The sequence below is a fragment of the Papio anubis genome, chromosome 1 (assembly GCF_008728515.1).
Source record: "Papio anubis isolate 15944 chromosome 1, Panubis1.0, whole genome shotgun sequence".
In the NCBI taxonomy this organism is placed as follows: domain Eukaryota; kingdom Metazoa; phylum Chordata; class Mammalia; order Primates; family Cercopithecidae; genus Papio; species Papio anubis.
Window position 1 is genome coordinate 136168018 of NC_044976.1, and position 21369 is coordinate 136189386.

At 45.7% G+C, this 21369-nt stretch overlaps 1 long non-coding RNA gene across 8 annotated transcripts in view; it reads left to right on the top strand.

The window, feature by feature from the left end:
* The window catches only part of LOC103877628, a 53802-nt gene extending 45834 nt beyond the window's left edge, over window positions 1-7968 (top strand). For all 8 annotated transcript variants that reach the window (XR_002517293.2, XR_002517305.2, XR_002517296.2 and 5 more), the window contains one exon: window positions 7472-7968. This is a non-coding gene — a long non-coding RNA (uncharacterized LOC103877628). The remainder of the gene's footprint in view (window positions 1-7471) is intronic.
* The last annotated feature ends 13401 nt before the right edge of the window (window positions 7969-21369 follow it).

Consider the following 21369-nt stretch of genomic DNA (forward strand, 5'->3'; position numbering starts at 1 on the left):
ATGTGATACCTCCTGAATGCCTCTCTAGCAGTTAGGCAAAATGCTATGGGAACACAGTAGAGAGGATGATTGATTCTGTCTGGAGAAAGCTGCAGAGAATTAAATATTTGCATTGGCCTTTGAGGATGAGAAGGAGTTCAGCAGGCTGGGAAAGGGAGGAGAAAGAGAGGTCAGTGGGGAAAAAAACCACCAGAACAAAAGCACAGGGAGGCGACCGCTGGGGAAGTCCAAGTATCTGGAGGACAAGAATGGAAGTAGCGGGGATGAAGCTGAAAAGCAAGGCTAGGGTCAGATTTTAGAAAAGCTTTCACTGCCTTAGTAAGGAATGGAAGCATCAGCTGCAGACGATGGAGCCATCAGAAGGTTTTGAAACCTCCATAGACACATTCTGGAGATCGCCACCTTCTCTCAGGCAAAAGACAATGGAGGCTCCATCCAGGGTTATAAGGAGAATGGAAAGGAAAGACATTGAGGATAGGATACATGCAAATAATTGGCTCCTTCGATGTTGGAGTTAAAGGAGAAGGAGAAGTCATAGGTTTCTTGCTTAGGCTTGCTAAGTAACGGCGATGCCACTAATTGAAGATAGGGATGATAGGAACAAGGGTCCATGGGAAAGAACAATGAGCTCGATTTTAGGCCTGTTGGCTTAAGAGACCAAGGGCTAGTGTGAAGATGGTTGTTGATGTTGCTACAGAGGATTCTTCTCCTGTTTATGTTTTCGGTCTTCTTAACAAGACACTAAGTGCTTGTCTGAGCCGGGCACACATCCATCTCTACGATGTCTCTTCTTCCAGTTCTGTCATTTCTTCCATCAGACAGGATGGTGAGAGTGTAGACAGAGTTTAAACAAGAGTCCTAGGATTGCTGCTGCTATTAAGCAGAGGCCAAGTCACATGGAAGCTTCTGGAAGCTCAGGTTCTCACTTGCATACAGATCTGCTTCTTTGCATTCTAGATGTTAAACTCCTCACCTTCCATTCATCTGTTGTTTTCAATTTATCTTTCTCAAATAATATCCTTGCTTGCGGAACTAATCATTTTCCCAAAGAGAATCTGTGACTTCTTCCTTGCTCATTTCAGCAAGAACATCGTTGAGTGAAAACCTATAACTAGAACTCTGTTGTGGAGATAAAGTAGTTCAGGAAATGTTTGGATCATTAGGAGTTCATCTCAGAAACTCTAAAAATGTGCACGCTCTTTGAGCTAGTAACCCTACTTTTTAGGATTTATCCTAGAGGAATACTGGACAAGTGGACAAATATGTATGTACAATATTGGCACTCTTTTTTTTTTTGAGGCAGGGTCTCACTGTGTCATCAGGGTGGAATCCAATGGCATGATCATGGCTCACTGCAGACTTGACCTCCTGGGCTCAAGCGATCCTCCCACCTCAGCCTCCTGAGTAGCTGAGACTACAGGTGTACACCACCACACAAGGCTAATTTTAAAAATTTTTGTAAATACGGGGTCTCAGTACATTGCCCAGGCTGGGCTCAAACTCCTGAGCTCAAGCAATCCTCCTGCCTTGGCCTCCCAAAGTGTTGGGATTATAAGCATGAACTACTGAACCTAGCCTCAATATTATCACTCTTGCTTATTGTAGTAAAAAACTAAGAAATAAAAGTCCACAAATTAGAGATTCACTAAATTACTTAAAATGATCCATATAATGAAATTCAATAAAAATTAACTCATTAAAAATGACAGTGTAAGCTGGGCAGAGTGGCTCATGCCTGTAATCCCAGCACTTTGGGAGGCCAAGGAGGGAGGATCACCTGAGGCTGGAGTTCAAGACCAGCCTGGGCAGCATAGCAAGACCCTGTCTCTACAAAAGTTGTTTTTAAAAAAATGACAATGTAGACTAACATTTATTGACAACTGGAAAGTTAGAAAGACATTCAAGATTTATTACTGGAAAAGAATAGATTATGTAAATTTATTATATAAAACATTTAATGAAAAGATCTGAAAACCAAAATTGGCAAAATGTAAGTAACAATTATCTGAGAGGGCAATGGAAGGAATTTCTGTTGGTTTAATTATTGTTCTTTCTGCTGTCATTACCTCCTAATTTTTTTTTTCTTTTTTTTTGAGATGGAGGTTCACTCTTGTTGCCCAGGCTAGAGTGCAATGGTGTGATCTCAGCTCACTGCAACCTCTGCCTCCCAGGATCAAGTGATTCTTCTGCCTCAGCCTCCCGAGTAGCTGGGATTACAGACATGTGCCACCATGCCTGGCTAATTTTCTATTTTCAGTAGAGATGGGGTTTCTCCATGTTGGTCGGGCTGGTCTCAAACTCCCGACCTCAGGTGATCTGCCTGCCTCAGTCTCCCAAAGTGCTGGGATTACAGGTGTGAGCCACCGCACCCAGCCTCCTAATCTTTTTTTTTTTTTGCGATGGAGATGGGGGAGTGGAGAGGGGTTATCTCTATGTTGCCCACGCTGGCCTTGAACTCCTGGGCTCAAGCAATCCTCCTGCATAATTGGGACTACAGACATGCCCCACTGTACTGGCCTATTTCCTAATCTTTTTACAACAACTATGTATTACTGGCATAAAGAAATATCTGGCTAGGCGCAGTGGCTCACGCCTGTAATCACAACACTTCGGGAGGCCGAGGCGGGCAGATTACCTGAGGTTGGGAGTTCAAGACCAGCCTGACCAACATGGAGAAACCCCGTCTCTACTAAAAATACAAAAATTAGTCAGATGTGGTAGTGGGTGCCCATAATCCCAGCTACTTGGAAGGCTGAGGCAGGAGAATCGCTTGAACCTGCGAGGGGGAGATTGCGGTGAGCTGAGATCACACCGTTGCACTCCAGCCTGGGCAATAGGAGTGAAACTCCATCTCAAACAAAAAAAAAAAAAAAAGAAAGAAAGAAAAGAAAAGAAATATCTGGCTGGGCGCAGTGGTCATGCCTGTAATGCCAGCACTTTAGGAGGCCAAGGCGGGTGGATTGCTTGAGGTCAGGAGTTCAAGACCAGCCTGGCTAACATGGTGAAACCCCATCTCTACTAAAAATACAAAAAGTAGCCGGGTGTGGTGGCACATGCCTGTAGTCCAGCTACAGGGATGAGTCCCAGCCTCAGTCCCAGGCTGAGGCACGAGAATCACTTGAACCCAGAAGGCGGAGGTTGCAGTGAGCCGGGATCGCACTACTACACTCCAGCCTGGGCAACAGAGTGAGACTCCATCTCAAAAAAAAAAAAAAAAAAAAAAAGAAAAGAAAAGAAAAATATCTATGCTTCTTTCAGATGTACTGGGGTCAGTTTATCAGCTGTGCTCCCAGACAGGGCTAGGTTGAGGAGCAAAGGAAGAACAGGAAAGCCCTCCAACAGTTGCTAAATTGGAAAATTATGGCCCTGGAAGTATATTTTATGAAGGGACCTCCCTCCCCTTTCAATGCACACTCTGGGGGATTCTTCGGAACGAGACACTCTTAGGTCATAGCTACATGGAGAGTCACACAGAAGGTCTAATGATCACACCTTCCTATATTGCCCCTAGCTTTTCTAAAATCTTAGCTCTTCCACAGTCTTTCAGATAGAAAAATCACCCAAGATCTAATTTCTTACCCTAAAATTACTGTTATTTTAAAATTCAACCTAGCTCTGTGCAGTTTACCTTCTAAACTGGGTCTATTGCAGCAAGAGATGAATATTCCTGATGAGAGGGGTCAGGTGAAGGCGATCAAGTCTGAGAGTGATAAACACCAGCAGAAGCCAAAGGGGTGGCTGGGAGATAGACCTGTACAACATGGTCAAATCTAACTGGTAATCATACATATGGAAAATAAAATGGTATCATTCTCACTATGCAGTGGGAGGCGGTTGGGAGAGAAAGATAAGACCCAGTGTTGGTAATGATGCAGGAAATGGACCTTCTCCTGTGTTGCTGACAAAAGTGGGAACGACTACAACCTTTCCGTAGAGCGTTGGCAAGAGGCATCCAAAGCTGTACACATGTGCATACCGTTTGACCCAGGTTGTCTACGCCCAGAAATTCATCTTAAGGAAATAATCAGAAATGTGATTATAGGCTTACCTGTAAGAATATTCATCTGGGCCAAGAGAAGTGGCTCAAACACTTTGTGAGACCGAGGTGGGCAGATTACCTGAGGTCAGGAGTTTGAGACTAGCCTAGCCAACATAGAAAAAAAAAAAAAAAGAATATTCATCTACTTTATAACTGACATTTTAAACAATAGAAGTAAAATCAATATAATAGAAAAATTTGAGAAAAACTTAGTTCCATCAATAGGGAATTGGTTAAAAAAAAAAAAAAGTAAGAGCTCAGGTTCTAGATTCTGAGCTCAAATCACAACTTGCTATCTGAATGAACCTAAGCAAATTCCCTGACTTTTTTTTTTTCAAGACAAGGTCTTGTTCTGTCACCCAGGCTGGAGTGCAGTGGTGCGATCACAGCTCACTGCAGCCTTGACCTCCCGAGTCAAGCAATCCTCCCACCTCAGTTTCCCTAGTAGCTAGGACTACAGGCATGCACCACCATGCCTGGATATTTTTTGTAGAGACAGGGTTTCGCCATGTTTGTCGGGCTGGTCTGGAATTCCTGGGCTCAAGCAATTCTGCCTTGCCCTCCCAAAGTGCTACAGAAAATTAGGCTTAAAAAAAGTAAATCTGTAAAATGGATCACAATAATAATACCTTCTCCTAACCACTTCCTCTGCCACTACCTACCATTTCTCTGCTTTTCTTTGCAATAAAACTTCTCAGAAGAATAGGTGATATGCACTCTCTTTGAAAGCCACTCCAGCCAGGCTCTTGTCCTTGCTACTCTAGTAAAACTGATGTTGTCAAGGTTGCCAGCATTGACTAAGTTCAAGGAACAGTCCTTAGCTGTCATCATACTTGGTCTTTGGGCATAATTCGAGCCAGTTGGGCCCCCTTTCTTCTCTGACACAATTGGTTCTCTTGACTTCTAGGACCCTATTTTCTCTTAATTTCCCTCCTACCCCACACTGGTCACTTCTCTATCTCCCTTGCTGGCTCTTCCCTCCTCCCTGCCTTCTTAAGGATACAGCACCTGGGACTTGGTTCTTGGTTTTCTCTTCTTCATCTATACCCCTTACCTTGGTGGTCTCATCCAGTCTCAAGACTTTCAACCATGTCCGTGTGCAGATGATTCCAATTTATATCTCCAGTCCAGACCTCTCCCCTGAAATCCAGACTGGTACATCCCACTGACTACTTGACATCTTTATTTGGATGTCTAATAGGCATCTTAAAATTCACATCCAAAATGAAATTAAACTCCTTATCTTCTATTCCCCCATTCGCTCCATCCATAGCATTCCCCATCTCAATTCCATTCTTCAGGTGCTTCAGAACAAAAAACCCTGGAGTCATCCTCGACTTCTTTCTTTCTGTCAGACTATACCCAATTGCTCAGGAAATCTGTTGGCTCTACCTTCGGCCTATATCCAGAATCAGATCAGTTTTTGCCGTCTTCTCCACTGCCACCATGGTCTGGGCCACTGTCCCATCTCAATGGATGACTGAAATAGAGTCCCTGCTAGTCTCCCTGTGACCATCCTTCCCCTTCATACTCTTTTCTCAAGACAGCAGTCAGAATGATTCTTTCCATTTCAAGTTAGAATGTGTCAATTTTCTTTCTTTTTTTCTTTTTTTTTTTTTTTCAGATGGAGTCTCCCTCTGTCACCCAGGCTGGAGCGCAGTGGTGCGATCTCAGCTCACTGCAACCTCCACCTCCTTGGTTCAAGCAATTCTCCTGCCTCAGCCTCACTGAGTAGCTGGGACTACAGGTGCGCGCCACCACGCCCAGCTAATTTTTTTTTTTTTTTGTATTTTTAGTAGAGACGAGGTTTCACCATGTTGGCCAGGCTGGTCTCGAACTCTCGACCTCAGGTGATCTGCCTGCCTTGGCTACCCAGAGTGGTGGGATTACAGGCGTGAGTCACTGCGCCTGGCCGTGTCACTTGTCTTATCAAAACCCTGCAATGGGACCCACTCATAGTAAAAAGCCAAATCTAACAACAGTCTTTGGGGCACTCCATGATCTGGCTTCCTACTGTTGCTCTGATCTCATCTTCCTCCATGGTCTCCATTCCCTCCTTCCACTACGGCCACTCTGGCTTCTTGCGCTCTTTCTTGACCACATAGACATTGCTGCCTTAGAGATTTTGGACTAGCTGCCCTTTTACCTGGAATAATCTTCCTTCTTCCTTCAAGTCTTTGCTCAAATATTAACGTCACAGTTTGAGTTCTCCGGAGGCAGTCTCTGAGAGGGAGACTGAGTGGGAAGTTTATTGGGGAGTGCTCTTGGGGTCAACTCCTGTGGACAGGAAGAGGAGGAAGCAGGACTGGACTGTGCAGTAGTCTCAACAAAGTCATCAGCCAACCCCAAGAGGAGCTCCGAGGCTGGCAGGCCCTTCAGAGATGTCCTGAGTTAGGGTGAGGGGGCCAGGTCACTGGATGAAGGCAGCTCTAGGAAAGCGAGTAGGCTGCTCTCTGCAACAGAGGCGATTCCTAAGGAGTGCTCACAGCTGAGAGCTGTCTGCCTGCAGCACTCCCAAGCAGTTGCGGGGATAAGTAATCAGTCCTAATGGGGGTTATGGACCGCGCATCTCAGTGTCCATTATAATTCACCCCTTGTGCTGTTCAGATCTACTTCAAATAAGTTCAAGGAGCAGTTCCTCTGGAATTCCAGTGGGCTTCTTTCCTGGGAGAAACTTATAACAGGAAGGTTAAGGAGATGAACAACAGCCCCTGACATTGCAGCTTGTCTTGAGCCTACGATTAATACCCATTTTTCACTTCCACTACTATCAATTCTAGATTTCCCCTCACCCACAAATAGACTCTGCTGGTCTAGGTGGCCTACCTGGTCCGGGGACCTAGATCCTCATCCCTGAGGGATCTATCTGCTCCCTGGTCACCAGGCCCTTCTCAGGCCACAGCTGCTGTAGTTGTCCATTAGCTGTCTAAATTGGGTGAGTACCACAAAGTGGATCACCTGGGTTCCAAACATGTTCTTCCTTGCCCCCAGTGTGTAACAGTAGAGCTCCCTTCCCTTGCTGATCACAGTCAATTGCCTCTGCCAAAGTGGTGACTCTTCTTCTTGTCTGCTGGTCCTGCTTGGCACAAATAGCCTGAAGTCCCATCTCAGCCTCTCAAGTAGCTGGGACTACAGGCATGTGCCACCATGTCCAGTTAACTTTTAATTTTTTGTAGAGATGGGAATCTCAATATGTTGCCCAGACTGGTCTCAAACTCCTGAGCTCAAGCAATCCTCCTGCCTTGGCCTCCTGAAGTACTGGGATTACAGGCATAAACTACCACGCCTGGTCAGCATTTCTCCATTTTAATGCCAGGACCTCTAACCCTGCAGAGCACATAGTTGCAGAGACAGGAAGCACAAATTCTCCAAGTGGGTGATTGAGTATGATGATAAATGGAGTCATTCTTGCTTCTGCCTCTTGGTTTTCAGATTGAAAGTTGGTTGCCATCTTTGCAATGCCTCCCAGCTGATGCTTCAACAGGCTACTCCACCATTCTCTCAAACTGGGTAGTATGATATTGTTACTGAAACACCAGAGGTTTGGTCTACGTCCTGCTGCTCGCTGCACAGAAAGCCAATGACGGAGACAACGAGTATTACCAAGGAATAAGCAAAAAAGAAGAAGGAAGAAGAAGGAGTCATGCTATAGCCTTCTGTAGCTACAGATCGGGTGCTACAGCCGAGGAGATGGGAGCTTAGTCTCAAATCCATCTCCCTGCTGTACTAAAACTAGAGGTTTATATATCAGGGAAGAAGTGTAACAATGTATAACAAAATAGGAACTAGGGAGGGGCAAGGAAGCAATCATGATGAATGAGGGGTCCAGCATCTCATTGTCCATTGTCTGAATGTGGTGATCTGGTGAGTTTCAGTTCTTTTTTTTTTTTTTTTTGAGACAGAGTCTTGCTCTGTCACCCAGGCTGGAGTGCAGTGGTGCCATCTCAGTTCACTGTAACCGCTGCCTTCTGGGTTCAAGCGGTTCTCCTGCCTCAGCCTCCCGAGTAGCAGGGATTACAGGCACAAACCACCATGCCTGTTTTTTTTGTATTTTTATTTATTTTATTTTATTTTTTTGAGACAGAGTCTTGCTTTGTCGCCCAGGCTGGAGTGCAGTGGCGCCATCTTGGCTCTCTGCAACTTTTGCCTACTGGGTTCAAGCAATTCTCCTTCTCAGCCTCCTGGGTAGCTGGGATTACAGGCGCCCACCACCACGCCCAGCTAATTTTTTGGTATTTTTAGTAGAGACGGGGTTTCACCATCTTGGCCAGGCTGGTCTTGAACTCTTGACCTTGTGATCTGCCCGCCTTGGCCTCCCAAAGTGCTGGTGAAAGGTGAAGCCGGCTGGGCTTCTGGGTCAGTTGGGGACTTGGAGAATTTTCTGTCTAGCTAAAGGATTGTAAATGCGCCAATCAGCGCTCTGTGTCTAGCTAAAGGTTTGTAAATGCACCAATCAGTGCTCTGTGTCTGGCTAATGGGGTAGGGGACTTGGAGAACTTTTCTGTCCAGCTGAAGGATTGTAAATGCACCAATCAGCACTCTGTGTCTAGCTAAAGGTTTGTAAAGGCTGCACCAGTCAGTGCTCTGTGTCTAGCTAATCAGGTGGGGACTTGGAGAACTCTTGTGTCTAACTAAAGGATTGTAAATGCACCAATCAGCACTCTGTGTCTAACTAAAGGATTTTAAACGCACTCTATAAAATGGACCAATCAGCAGGATGTGGGTGGGGCCAAAAAGGGAATAAAAGCAGGCCACCGAGGGAGCAGCGGAAACCCGCCAGGGTCCCCTTCCCTATTGTGGGAGCTTTGTTCTTTTGCTGTTTGCAATAAATCTTGCTGCTGCTCAGTCTTAGGGTCCATACTACCTTTATGAGCTGTAACAGTCACCAGGAAGGTCTGCAGCTTCACCTCTGAAGCCAGCGAGACCACGAAGCCGCTGGGAGGAATGAACAACTCTGGACGCGCGCCACCTTTGAGAGCTTTAACACTCACCTTTGAGAGCTGTAACACTCCCTGCGAAGGTTGGCAGCTTCACTCCTGAAGTCAGGGAGACAAATCACAAACCCACTGGGAGGAAGAAACTCTGGACACATCTGAACATCTGAAGGAACAAACTCCGGACACACCATCTTTAAGAACGGTAACACTCACCGCGAGGGTCCGCGGCTTCATTCTTGAAGTCAGCAAGACCAAGAACCCACTGGAAGGAACAGTTCTGGACATACTGGGATTACAGGCGTGAGCCGCCGCGCCTGGCCATTTTTTTGTATTTTTAGTAGAGACAGGGTTTCACCGTGTAGGCCAGGCTGGTTTCAAATTCCTGACCTCAAGTGATCCTCCTGCCTCAGCCTCCCAAAGTGCTAGGATTACAGATATGAGCTACTGCGCCTGGCTGAATTTCAGTTCTTTGATAGTTTTTTTGTTTTTGGGGTTTTGTTTTTTTGTTTTTTGAGACAGAGTCTTGCTCTATTGCTCAGGCTGGAGTGCAGTGGCGTGATCTTGGCTCACTGCAACCTCCACCTCCTGGGTTCAAGCAATTCTCCTGCCTCAACCTCCTGAGTAGCTGGGATTACAGGCGCACACCACCACGCCCAGTTAATTTTTGTATTTTTAGTAGAGATGGGGTTTCACCACGTTGGTCAGGCTGGTCTCGAATTCCTGACCTCGTGATCCGCCCACCTCGGCCTCCCAAAGTGCTGGGATTACAGGCGTGAGCCACCGTCCCTGGCCTGATAGTTTTTTGAGAGGCCTGATGATTGCTTCCTGAAGAAGGAATGCAGATAAAACAAATAAAAGATTGAAGTTTTAAGACCAGAAGCATCAATTCCTATGGTTTATCAAAAAACTATGGGACTATTGAGTTGGTTTCAATATGTGATGTGATGGGCATGGACCTACTCTTGCACCTCCTTTGTTGTAAAGTGGGTCTGTTGGTCTAATGCAATGCTATGTGGGATCCCGTGCTGGTGGTTTCAACACTCTGTAAGCCTTGGGATAGTGGTGCTGGTTGAGACAGTAGATGGAGGAAAGCCAAAACCATCCCCAGAATGTCTATTTCTGTCTAAATTAATTGCTACTCCTTGCAAGGTGGCTGGTCAGTCCCCTCAAGGGATGATACCAAAGAAAGGACTCAGTGCTAGTAACTGTTGCTGGCAGATTGGACATGTAGCAGCAGGAGCTAGTGCAGCCTTGGTGAGCCTCTACTATTGGCCCATGCCTAGCCTCCATCCCTCCCACCATGGCTGCTCCACGCATGTGTTGGGAGTGCTGTCACATAGGCACTAACATGCTAATCAATGATCTTCACACTGCGCGTCAGCTCCTACATGTCATCCAAGTGCCTCTACCACATACTTCTTTGTCCCGATCTTCATATCTTTCTCTTTCAATGCCATTGACCATTATGAGTCCTAGTTTGTTCTAAACCCAAGCCATTTGTTCTTGCATATAAACTGGATGACAGAGTCACTGCCCATTGAGAAGATTTCTGCTCACCGTTGTCTTTCAAGGTCATCTCTGAATGGCACTGTAGTGCAGCTATCACCCATTTTCAGTTTGTACCCATGTATCGAAGCAACTCATCCATGAACCACACCCAGGTTTTTTCTTCCTCTGTTAACTAATCACAATCAGGGATCCACATGGAGCCAGAGGTGTGAGCTGAGAGAGATGCTGGTATAACGGTGATGAGTGGCTTATGTGTCTGGGCTACTAGCTCATGCAGATCACATGTGCTGTTCAGCCTGCATCTGGTTGATCCTGGATGTACCATTTCCACCTTATGATGGACTTCTGCTGGGATTGGGCCTGCCTCACCTTATGACTCCATGGCTCTGATAGAACCCAGCTCATGTTGAGCACTTATGACTGCCTGGTTACTTGGTGTCCGATGGTCAGGTGCTCTGTCTCTAACAGGGCCTAATAACATTCCAGGAGCTTTCTAGAAAGGCATTTAATTCTTTGTTACAGATGGCATAGCCTTGTTCCAGAACTTTGCAAATCTGCACTGTGATTCTCCCTTTGGGACTTGTCATAAATTTCCAACACTGATACCTCTAGTAACATAGAGTCTGCTGGATCATCTGGCCCAAGCAGCAGGACTGCTTGCATTGTAGCCTGGACATGCTACAGGGCCCTTTTCTGCTCTTGGCCCCGCTTAAAACTGATGGGCTTTCATGTCATCTGGAGTATGAGTTAAAGCGATAGTCTCACTTTTAGAATATGTTGCTTCTGGAACTCAAAGAGGCCTACCAGATATTAGGCTTCCTTCTTTGTGATGGGAAGTACAAGATCCAATAATGTATTCTTTCCTTTGAGGAGTAGTCTCAGCATGTCCCAGGTCCCTGGACCCCTAAAAATGTCACTGATATGTTAGACGTCTGATGTCTAACATAGAGTTTTTCTCCTATGCTCTGGAATGCATGTTACAGAGGTCTCTGATGCACTAGTCAATTCTCTCTCAGCTGGTTCAATTAGCATGATGTCATCAGTATCCAGCCGGCCCATGCCTCTCAGGACTATATTATGTCAAGAGCAGGAGCATTAACACAGACCTGAGGCAAGACTGTAAATGTACATGTTGTTTTGTTTTGTTTTTGAGAAGGAGTCTTGCTCTGTCGCCCAGCCTGGAGTGCAGTGGCGCCATCTCGGTTCACTGCAATCTCCGCCTCCCGGGTTCACGCCATTCTCCTTCCTGAGCCTCCTGAGTAGCTGGGACCACAGGCGCCCGCCACCACGCCCGGCTCATGTTTTGTATTTTCGGTAGAGATGGGGTTTCACTGTGTTAGCCAGGATGGTCTGGATCTCCTGACCTCGTGATCCGCCTGCCTCGGCCGCCCAAAGTGCTGGGATTACAGGCGTGAGCCACCGCGCCCAGCGAGCAGAACACTTTTGCCCAATTAGTTTAGCTATGTTCTAGTAACTATCGCCACAACTCTCTGAGGGTCAGGGTCCCCAGCTGCCACTCCAAACTTGCTGCTCATTATGAGAATTGCATCCACTTGGCTTCTGAGGGTTAACAGACACATCTAGCTTCTATTGTTTCGGGATCCGTTCATCTCCACTGTCATGCATGAGCCTAGTTCTGTCTGATCATTAGCCCTGATCATTAGCCCTGGCCTAGAGACTCTTGGTGATACTAGTGCCCTCTTACGTCTCTCCCAGCAGTGCATTTCTTATTGCTTTGGCATATCTTCCGGGTCTCCTGTGGGATACAGTCACCTTGCAGGCTTTCCTGCTGCATGCAGTATAGCAGTTCTAGCACAGCCATTTTTCTGAGCCTTTTCCCCTCTTCCATCTTCTGCTATGGCAATTCTGGCATTCCTACCTTAGTTGGTGTGGGCCATAATTTTATTCAGTCTTCTAAGAGCCATTCTAGCAGTATGTTCCCACTGTCATCCCGTGATCATGCTGGGGTATTTCCAAATTGATCATCTTTCCTTTTTTGAAATGTTTTGCCTCTGTTGATCCCATGCCGTCTGAACATAGTCTCCGGCATACTCTTCCAGTCTCAGGGCCTCCCCCTGGGACCCATGCCCAGCAGTCTGTCAACAGCTCCTGGTACATGTTGGTAGGTTCTGCAGCTCCTTCGCAGTAGAAGCCCTTCCTTCTCTTATGAGACCCAGCTTGTCTCTGGCCAAGTCATGCTGTGACTTTACCCTAGTTACTGGGTTAGTGGTCAGGAGGGCAGACGGTGGCAGATTCGACACGAGGTGCATGTTGTCCTGCAGAGGAGAGTCCTCTGCATCATCATTTAGCAAAGTCGGAGTGCCAGCCCTTAGAGAAAGGTGGGCCACTTCTGCAGGCTCAGAGCAATCTGGGAATTCAAGATCTTTAGGTACATCCACTCAGATATTCACATCTCATGTATCAGAGTCCCATTCTTTCCCAACCAGGAACCTGTCCTTGAACCTTCTTTGGCACTGTGCTACTCTTTTTTTGTTGTTTTTGTTTTGAGGTGGAGTCTCACTCTATCGCCCAGGCTGGAGTGCAATGGCGCAATCTCAGCTCACTGTAACCTCTGCTGCCTGGGTTCACATGATTCTCCTGCCTTAGCATCCTGAGTAGCTGGGATTACAGGCACCTGCCCCTGCGCCTGGCTAATTTCTATTTTTTTGTTTGTTTGTTTGTATTCTTGTATTTTTTATTTTATTTTTATTTTTTATTTTTATTTTTTGAGCTGAAGTCTCACTCGGTCACCCAGGCTGGAGTGCAGTGGCACAATCTTGGCTTACTGCAACCTCCGCCTCCCGGATTCAGGCAATTCTCCTGTCTCAGCCTCCCGAGTAGTTGGGACTACAGGCCTGTGCCATGACGCCCGGCTAAGTTTTTTGTATTTTTAGTAGAGATGGGGTTTCACCATATTGGTCAGCCTGGTCTCAAACTCCTGACCTCAAGTGATCTGCCTGCCTCAGCTTCCCAGAGTGCTGGGATTATAGGCATGAGCCACCATACCCGGCCATTTGTATTTTTAGTAGAGACGGTGTTTCATCGTCTTGGCCAGGCTGGTCTTGAACTCCTGACCTCGTGATCTACCTGCCTCGGCCTCCCAGAGTGCTGGGATTATAGGCGTGACCCACCGTGCCCAGCCTGCACTCTGCTACTCTTAGGATTAAACCACGTACCTGGTCCTCAGCTTTCCCTTTCCTCCAGGCGCAGGGGATGAGAGTATCCCCATGAGCTCCCAAGGAGGTCTTCTGGCTTTCACACTCAGTTTTCAATTGCTGATGAATCCTTTTCAACATTTCATTATTTTTTTCAAAGTGTTAATTATCCTTAGCAAAAGCCACCTAACTGCATTGTCCTTGTGGTGATTCCCCCCATATTTCTCAACCACCTGATAGGTCACACCCTCTGGTGCGTTTCCTTCCTTGGGAATACCATTCTAGTTCACTGTTGGCAAAAGTTTTAACAATTTCACTGCTACCTTGTGCTAGGGACTACATGTACTTCATCTACTGCCACTGATGGGATCTGCACTGCCAGCTGGATGGTAGGTGATCCAATTCCAAAATCTCATGTTGGCATCGCTTTCTTGGATCACTGCTGGTATCAGCAATCTTGGGTTGAGTTCCTAGGGAAGTTTGTTAGGAAGTGCCAGGAGGGAAGTGAAGGAGTGAGGACTGTGTATAGGAAGAGGTTGGTTGGACCACAACAAAGGCTAAAAGTCTCAGTCATGGGAAGCTCTGAAGCTGGGTGATCCTTCAGAATAGTCTCAAGTTGGGGAAGGGGGACCAGGCCTTTGAGTCCCCATATTGGCCAGTCATTGGATGTGGGTCCCAGGAGTTGGAGTGATCTTGGGTGAGGTGACTTTCTTCATCCAAGGCAATTCCCAAAGAGGACTGACAATTGAGGGCTGACCACACTGTCAACAACTGTGGGAATAGTCTCCAATCCTGAAAGGGCACCTAGACAGAACCAGAGCATCCACTACAATCATGGTAAACAGATAAATAGACCTGACTATCCTATTTACTACTCAATGAGGCAACCCATACCACCTCCTCTCCACTCCCATCCCTATCTATGTCACTTAACATCTTCTAATGTAGTATATAATTAACCTATTTATCATATTGTTTAGTAGCAATTTCCCCTGCTAGAATGTGAAATCAAAGAGGACAGATATTTTTATTCGTTTGATTTACTAATGCATACTAAGCACCTAGCTAAGGACCCAACACATAATAGGGGCTGAAAAACATGTCTTGAATAAGTAAACAAATAAATAAATAAATACCTAACTCGGGTTATTATGAGGATTAAACTGAACTGATGAATGTAAAGTTTTTTTTTTTTTTGAAACGGAGTCTCACTCTGTCGCCCAGGCTGGAGTGCAGTGGTGCCATCTCAGCTCACTGCAAGCTCCGCCTCCCAGGTTCATGTCATTCTCCTGCCTCAGCCTCCCAAGTAGCTGGGACTACAGGTGCTCGCCGCCACGCCCGGCTAATTTTTTGCATTTTTAGTAGAGATGGGGTTTCACCGTGTTAGCCAGGATGGTCTCGATCTCCTGACCTCGTGATCTACCCGCCTTGGCCTCCCAAAGTGCTGGGATTACAGGCGTGAGCCACCACACCCGGCTGAATGTAAAGTATTTAAACAGGCCAGAGACACAGTCACCACCATGTTATCTATTATTATTAAAGAGTTTAGAGTCTTAGAGCAATATGTTAATAACGACTGTCTCTGATTTATGGGATTATAGGTAATTTTCATTTTGTTCTTTGGAATTTTTGTATCTTTTAAATTTTCTGTGATAATCAGGAAAAGAAAAATAGTAAATTATTAAGTTAAAAGAAAATTTGGTTGGTATACACTGTATAGTAGGGAGAATGAAAATTCCTGATGGACATCACCTCTCTTGGAAAGAGCAATTGATTTGACAGCAAGTTTTTTTGTTTTTTGTTTTTTTTGAGACAGTCTCACTTTGTCGTCCAAGCTGGAGTGCGGTGGCATGATCCCAGCTCACTGCACCCTCTGCCTCCCAGATTCAAATGATTCTCCTGCCTCAGCCTCCCGAGTAGCTGAGATTACAGGCATCTGCCGTCAAGCCTAGCTAATTGTTGTATTTTTAGTAGAGACAGGGTTTCACTATGTTGGCCAGGCTGGTCTCGAACTCCTGACCTCAAGTGATCCACCCACCTCAGCCTCCCAAAGTGCTGGGATTACAGGCGTGGACCACCACACTCGGCCCGACGGCAAGTTTTATATGGTTCTTTCTCAGGCTTGACCTCTACATTGTTGAGGACCTGGAACTGTGCCTGGCACAGAGCAAACACTCTGGAAATATTTGCTTGTAATAAGGACAGAGAAGGAAATTGGCATCATGGGATTTGGGAGATATCTGTTCTACTGTTGAAAGCAGCACTGTCAGGCTGAGGAAGTTTTAAACTTCACTGTTTGTGTCTCAGTTTTCCTGTCAAATAGCTAATAAATAGTTGTTTCCCACTGTGACCTGTTAGTGGCCTCATGGAACTACTTCAATAATAAATAATTTCAACAATATCCCTATCAAAATTTTAGCTGCCCTTTTTAAATTTTTTTGCAGAAATTGACAAACTGATCCTAAAATTTATATGAATATACAAGGGACTCAGAATAGCCAAAACAATCTTGGAAAAGAAGAACAAAGTTGGAGGACTCACACCTCCCAATTTCAAAACTTACTACAAAGCTACAATAGTCAAGACAGCAGGGTCCTATAATAAGGATAGAGAGTAATGGCACATAACTGAGAGTCCAGAAATACACTGTCAAATATGGTTAGTTGATTTTCAACAAGAGTGGCAAGACAATTCAATGAGGAAAAATAATCTTTTCAACAAATGGCATGGGGGTAACTGGATTTCCTCATGCAAAACAATGAAATTGAACCCCCTAATATCATATCATATCATATCAAAATTAATTTAAGGCTGAGTGTAGTGACTTACACCTGTAATCCCAGCACTTTGGGAGGCCGAGGCAGAAAGAGCCTAGGAGTTTGAGACCAGCCTCAGCAACACAGCAAAACCCTATGTCTACAAGAAAAAATTTTTTTAATTAGCCTGGCATGGTGGTACAATCTGTGGGCCCTGCTACTGGGGAGGCTGGGGCAGTAGGATCACTTGAGCCCAGGAGGCTGAGATTGCAGTGAACCATGTTCATGCCACCTCATTCCAGCTGGGGTGCCAGAGAGAGACCTTCTCTATCTCTCAAAAAAAAAAATTTTTTTTTTAATTCAAAATGGATTGTAGGCCGGTGCAGTGGTTCATGCCTGTAATCCCAGAAGTTTGGGAGGCTGAGGTGGGCAGATCACCTGAGGTCAGGAGCTTAAAACCAGCCTGGCCAACATGGCAAAACCTCATCTCTACTAAAAATACAAAAATTAGCTGGGCATGGTGGTGCACACCTGTAATCCCAGCTACTCAGGAGGCTGAGACAGGAAAATCGCTTGAACCTGGGAGGCAGAGGTTGCAGTGAGCCGAGATTGTGCTACAGCACTCCAGCCTGGGCAGCAGAGCAAAACTCCATCTCAAAAAAAAAAAAAAAAAGTCCGGGTAGAGTGGCTCAGCCTATAACCCCAGCATCTTGGGAGGTTAGGGAGGGGCAGATCACGAGGTCAGGAGATCAAGACCATCCTGGCCAACATGGTGAAACCCCGTCTCTACTAAAATAAAAAAGAAAAAAGAATTAGCCAGGTGTGGTGGTGCATGCCTGTAGTCCCAGCTACTTGGGAGGCTGAGGCAGAGTGCTTCAGACCCAGGAGAAGCGGAGGAAATTGAGCTGAGATTGTACCACCACTGCACTCCAGCCTGGGCGACAGAGCGAGACTCCATCTCAAAAAAAAAAAAAAAAGAAGGATTGTAGACCTAAATGTAAGAGTGAAATGAAAAAACTCCTAGGAAAAAACATAGGAATAAATCTTCATTTGGATCATACAATAGTTTTCAGAATATGACACCATAAGCACAAGTAACTAAGGAAAAAAATGATAAATTGAATTTCCATCAAAATTTAAAACTTTTATGCTTCAAAGGACATCATAAAGAAAGTGAAAAAGACAACCCTCTAGAGCTGGGAAAATATTTGCACATCATATATCTAATAAAGGACTTATATCTAGAATATAGATATAGCTCTTGTAAGAACTCTTACAACTTGGTAGTAAAAAGACAACCCAATTTTAAAATGGGCAAAAGATCTAAATAGCCATTTCTACAATATACAAATGGCTGATAAGCACATGAAAAGATGCTCAACATCATTTGTCATATGAAAAACGCAGGCTGAGGCGGGAGGATTGCTTGAGCCCAGGAGTTTGAGGTTGTAATGAGCCATGATGGTGCCACTGCATTCTAGCTTGGGTGACAGAGCAAGACCCTGACTCTAAGATAAAAGAAAGAAAGAAAAAGAAATGAAGAAAAAAATTGCAAATCAAAACCACAATAAAGTACCCCTTTAAACCCACTAGAGGCGGTGGCTCAAGCCTGTAATCCCAGCACTTTGGGAGGCCGAGACAGGTGGATCCACGAGGTCAGGAGATCAAGAGAGACCATCCTGGCTAACCACGGTGAAACCCCGTCTCTACTAAAAAATACAAAACAGGGCGAGGTGAGGTGAGAGCGCCTGTAGTCCCAGCCTACTCAGGAGGCTAGGGGCAGAAGAATGCGGCGTGAACCGGGGCCCGGAGCTTGCAATCGCTTTGGGAGGCCGATGCGGCAGATCCTGAAAAAAAAAAGGGTCAGGCGTTTGGGGACAATCCTGACTAACGCTGGTGAAACCCGTCTCTACTAAAAATACAAAATTAGCCGAGCATGAGTGATGGTGGAGTGCCTATAGTCCCAGCTGCTTGGGAGGCTGGGAATAAGAAAGAATTGCTTGAAGCTGGGAGGCAGAGGTTGCTATGAGCCAAGATTGCATCACTGCCTCAGCCTGGAGCCACAGAGTGAGACTTACGTCTCGGGAAAAAAAAAGAGAAAATTATAAAAACAAGTATTGGGGCCGGGCGCAGTGGCTCACACCTATAATCCCAGTACTTTGGGAGGATGAGGCGAACCAGTCTTCTGAGGTCATGAGTTCAAGATCGGCTGGCAGCATGGTAGAGCCTATCTACTAAAAAAATACAAAATTAGCCTGGTGTGGTGGTGCCTGTTCTGCAGTACTCGGAAGGCAGGCCAGGAGAATGGCCAGACCAGGAACACGGAGGTTACAGTGAGCCGAGATTGCACCACTGCATTCCAGCCTGGGGGATAGATCAGCAGGTCTCCATCTCAAAAGAAAAAAAAAAAAGTGTTGGGGAGGATATAGAGAAATCAGAAACCTCATACATTGCTGGTGGGAACGTAAAACAGGGCAACTGCTTTGGAACACAATTTGGTAGTTCCTCAAAAAATTAAATAAAATTACCATATGACCCAGAAATTTCACTCCTATATATATCCAAGGGAATTAAAAACCTATGTTGATGCAGAACCTTGTACACAAATGTTCATAGCAGTGTTATCCCTAACAGCCAAAAGGAAGAAACAACCAAAATATCTATCAACTGATGGATGAATAAACCAAATCCATACAATGGAGGATTATTGAGCCACCAAAAGGAATGAAGTACTGATGCATACAACATGGTTGAACTTCGAAAACATGCTAATAAGTAAAAGAAGCCAGATGGCTGGGCACGGTGGCTCACGCCTGTAATCCCAGCACTTTGGGAGGCCGAGGCGGGCGGATCACGAGGTCGGGAGATCAAGACCATCCTGGCTAACATGGTGAAACTCCGTCTCACTAAAAATACAAAAAATTAGACAGGCATGGTGGCGGGTGCCTGTAGTCGCAGCTACTCGGGAGGGTGAGGCAGGAGAATGGCTTGAACCCAGGAGGCAGAGGTTGCAGTGAGTCAAGATCACTCCACTGCACTCCAACCTGGGCTACAGAGCAAGACCTTGTCTCAAAAAAAAAAAAAAAAGAAGTGGCTATATATTGTATCATTCTATTTACATGAAATATCCAGAATAGTCAAATTTATAGAGATAGAAAGTAGATTGGTGGTTGCTAGGGGATGGGGATGGGGTGGGGAAATGAAAAGTGGCTTGATAGGTGCCGGTTTCTTTTTGCAGTGATGAAATGTTCTAAAATTAAATAGTAGTTATGGTTGCAAAATTCTGTGAATATACTAAAAATCACTTAATTGTATGCTTTAAAAGGGTGAATTTTATGGCATGTAAAGTACATCTAAGTAAAGCTGTTATTAGAAAAAGAAAAGGGGCCGGATGTGTTGGTCTGTGCCTGCAATCCCAGCTACTTGGGAAGCTGAGGCAGGAGGATTGCTTGAGCCCAGAAGTTGGGAGACCAGCCTGGGCAACATAATGAGACACCATCTCTAAAAAATAAAAAAAGGAAAGGAAAAGAAAATAAAAGGATAGGGGGCAAGGGGATGGACAGCATCTGAACAAATACCTAATGCATGCGGGGCTTAAAACCTAGATGACGGTTTGATAGTGCAGCAAACCACCATGGCACATGTATAACTATGTAACAAACCTGCAGGTTCTGCACCTGTATCCCAGAACTTAAAGTATTAGAAAAGAAAAAAGAAAAAAAGGCTGGGTATGGCGGCTCATGCCTATAATCCCAGCACTTTGGGAGGCCAAGACAGGAAGATTGCTTGAGCTCAGGAATTTGAGACCAGCCTGGGCAACATGGTAAAAACCCGTTATCTACAAAAAAATGCAAAAATGTGTGGTGGTGCATGCCTGTGGTCCCGGCTACTCGGGAGGTTGAGGTGGGAGGATAGCTTGAGCCTGGGAGGTCAAGGCTGCAGTGAACTGTGATCACACCCTGCTCTACAGCCTGGGCAACAGGGCAAGACCATCTCAAAAAAAAAAAAAAAAAAAAAAGAAAGAAAAGGCAAATGACACAAGGAGGTCTCTTAAATCAGAGCATTGGCAGTTGGACTAGTGCAAAGCTTTCAGGGGACCAAAGTCCCTGCAAGGTCACAGGGGCAGCCTGAACCTTTTCCTTCCTGCCCTACAGTGCAGGCATTCTTGCCCCTTTCCCCGATGTGAAACACAGCCAGCTCTGTGGTCTCTATGAGGCTGCTAAATGATTTTTAGAACCCAAGTTAGCCAGTGGCCCTGTGAGCTGCCAGTCATGCTGAGTGACTGTTCTAAAAAGGCCTGACCTCCTTCAAACAGCCCATCTAGAAGGTTCTTGCTCCCCTCTTCTGGAGGGTCTCCTCTGCCCACCTGTGCCTTAGCCCCTCCTTACTCTGCCTCTTCCATAGGGCATTCTGCAGCCCCCTGTGGGCTTTTTTAATCTACCCCTTCCTGCCTTGGGCCCTCTCCCCAAAATCACAAGTCATTCACTTCACCAAATTTGGTGGATCAAAAACCCACCAGGCATGCTTTTATTTTTTTAGAGACAGATTCCTGAAATTCACCCCAGTGAAATTCTGAGTCAGTAGGTTGGGGACAGGCCTGGGACTCTCAAAGCTCCCCCAGGTGATTCTGATGCTCAGCCAGGTTTGGGAACTTTTGATCCAGTTCACCCTCCCACCCAGTGCTCCAGCATCCCTGCCAAGAGGTTGACTCAGCTTTTCCAAGAAGCATTCCCTGACTTGCCTTGCCGAGGTGGGAGCTCCACCCAAGGGCTTCGAAAATGCTGTGCTCATCATCACCCCCAATCTTAATGTGAATCATGGATTGTCATCGCCTGTTTAAATGTCTCACTCCCCCACTAGACTCTTTGAAGAAGGGGACTGTGTCTTAGTTAATGTATTACCCCCAATACCTGACTTGTAGTAAGAACTTCATATATTTATCAAATGAGTGAATGAATGAATGAACACCACTA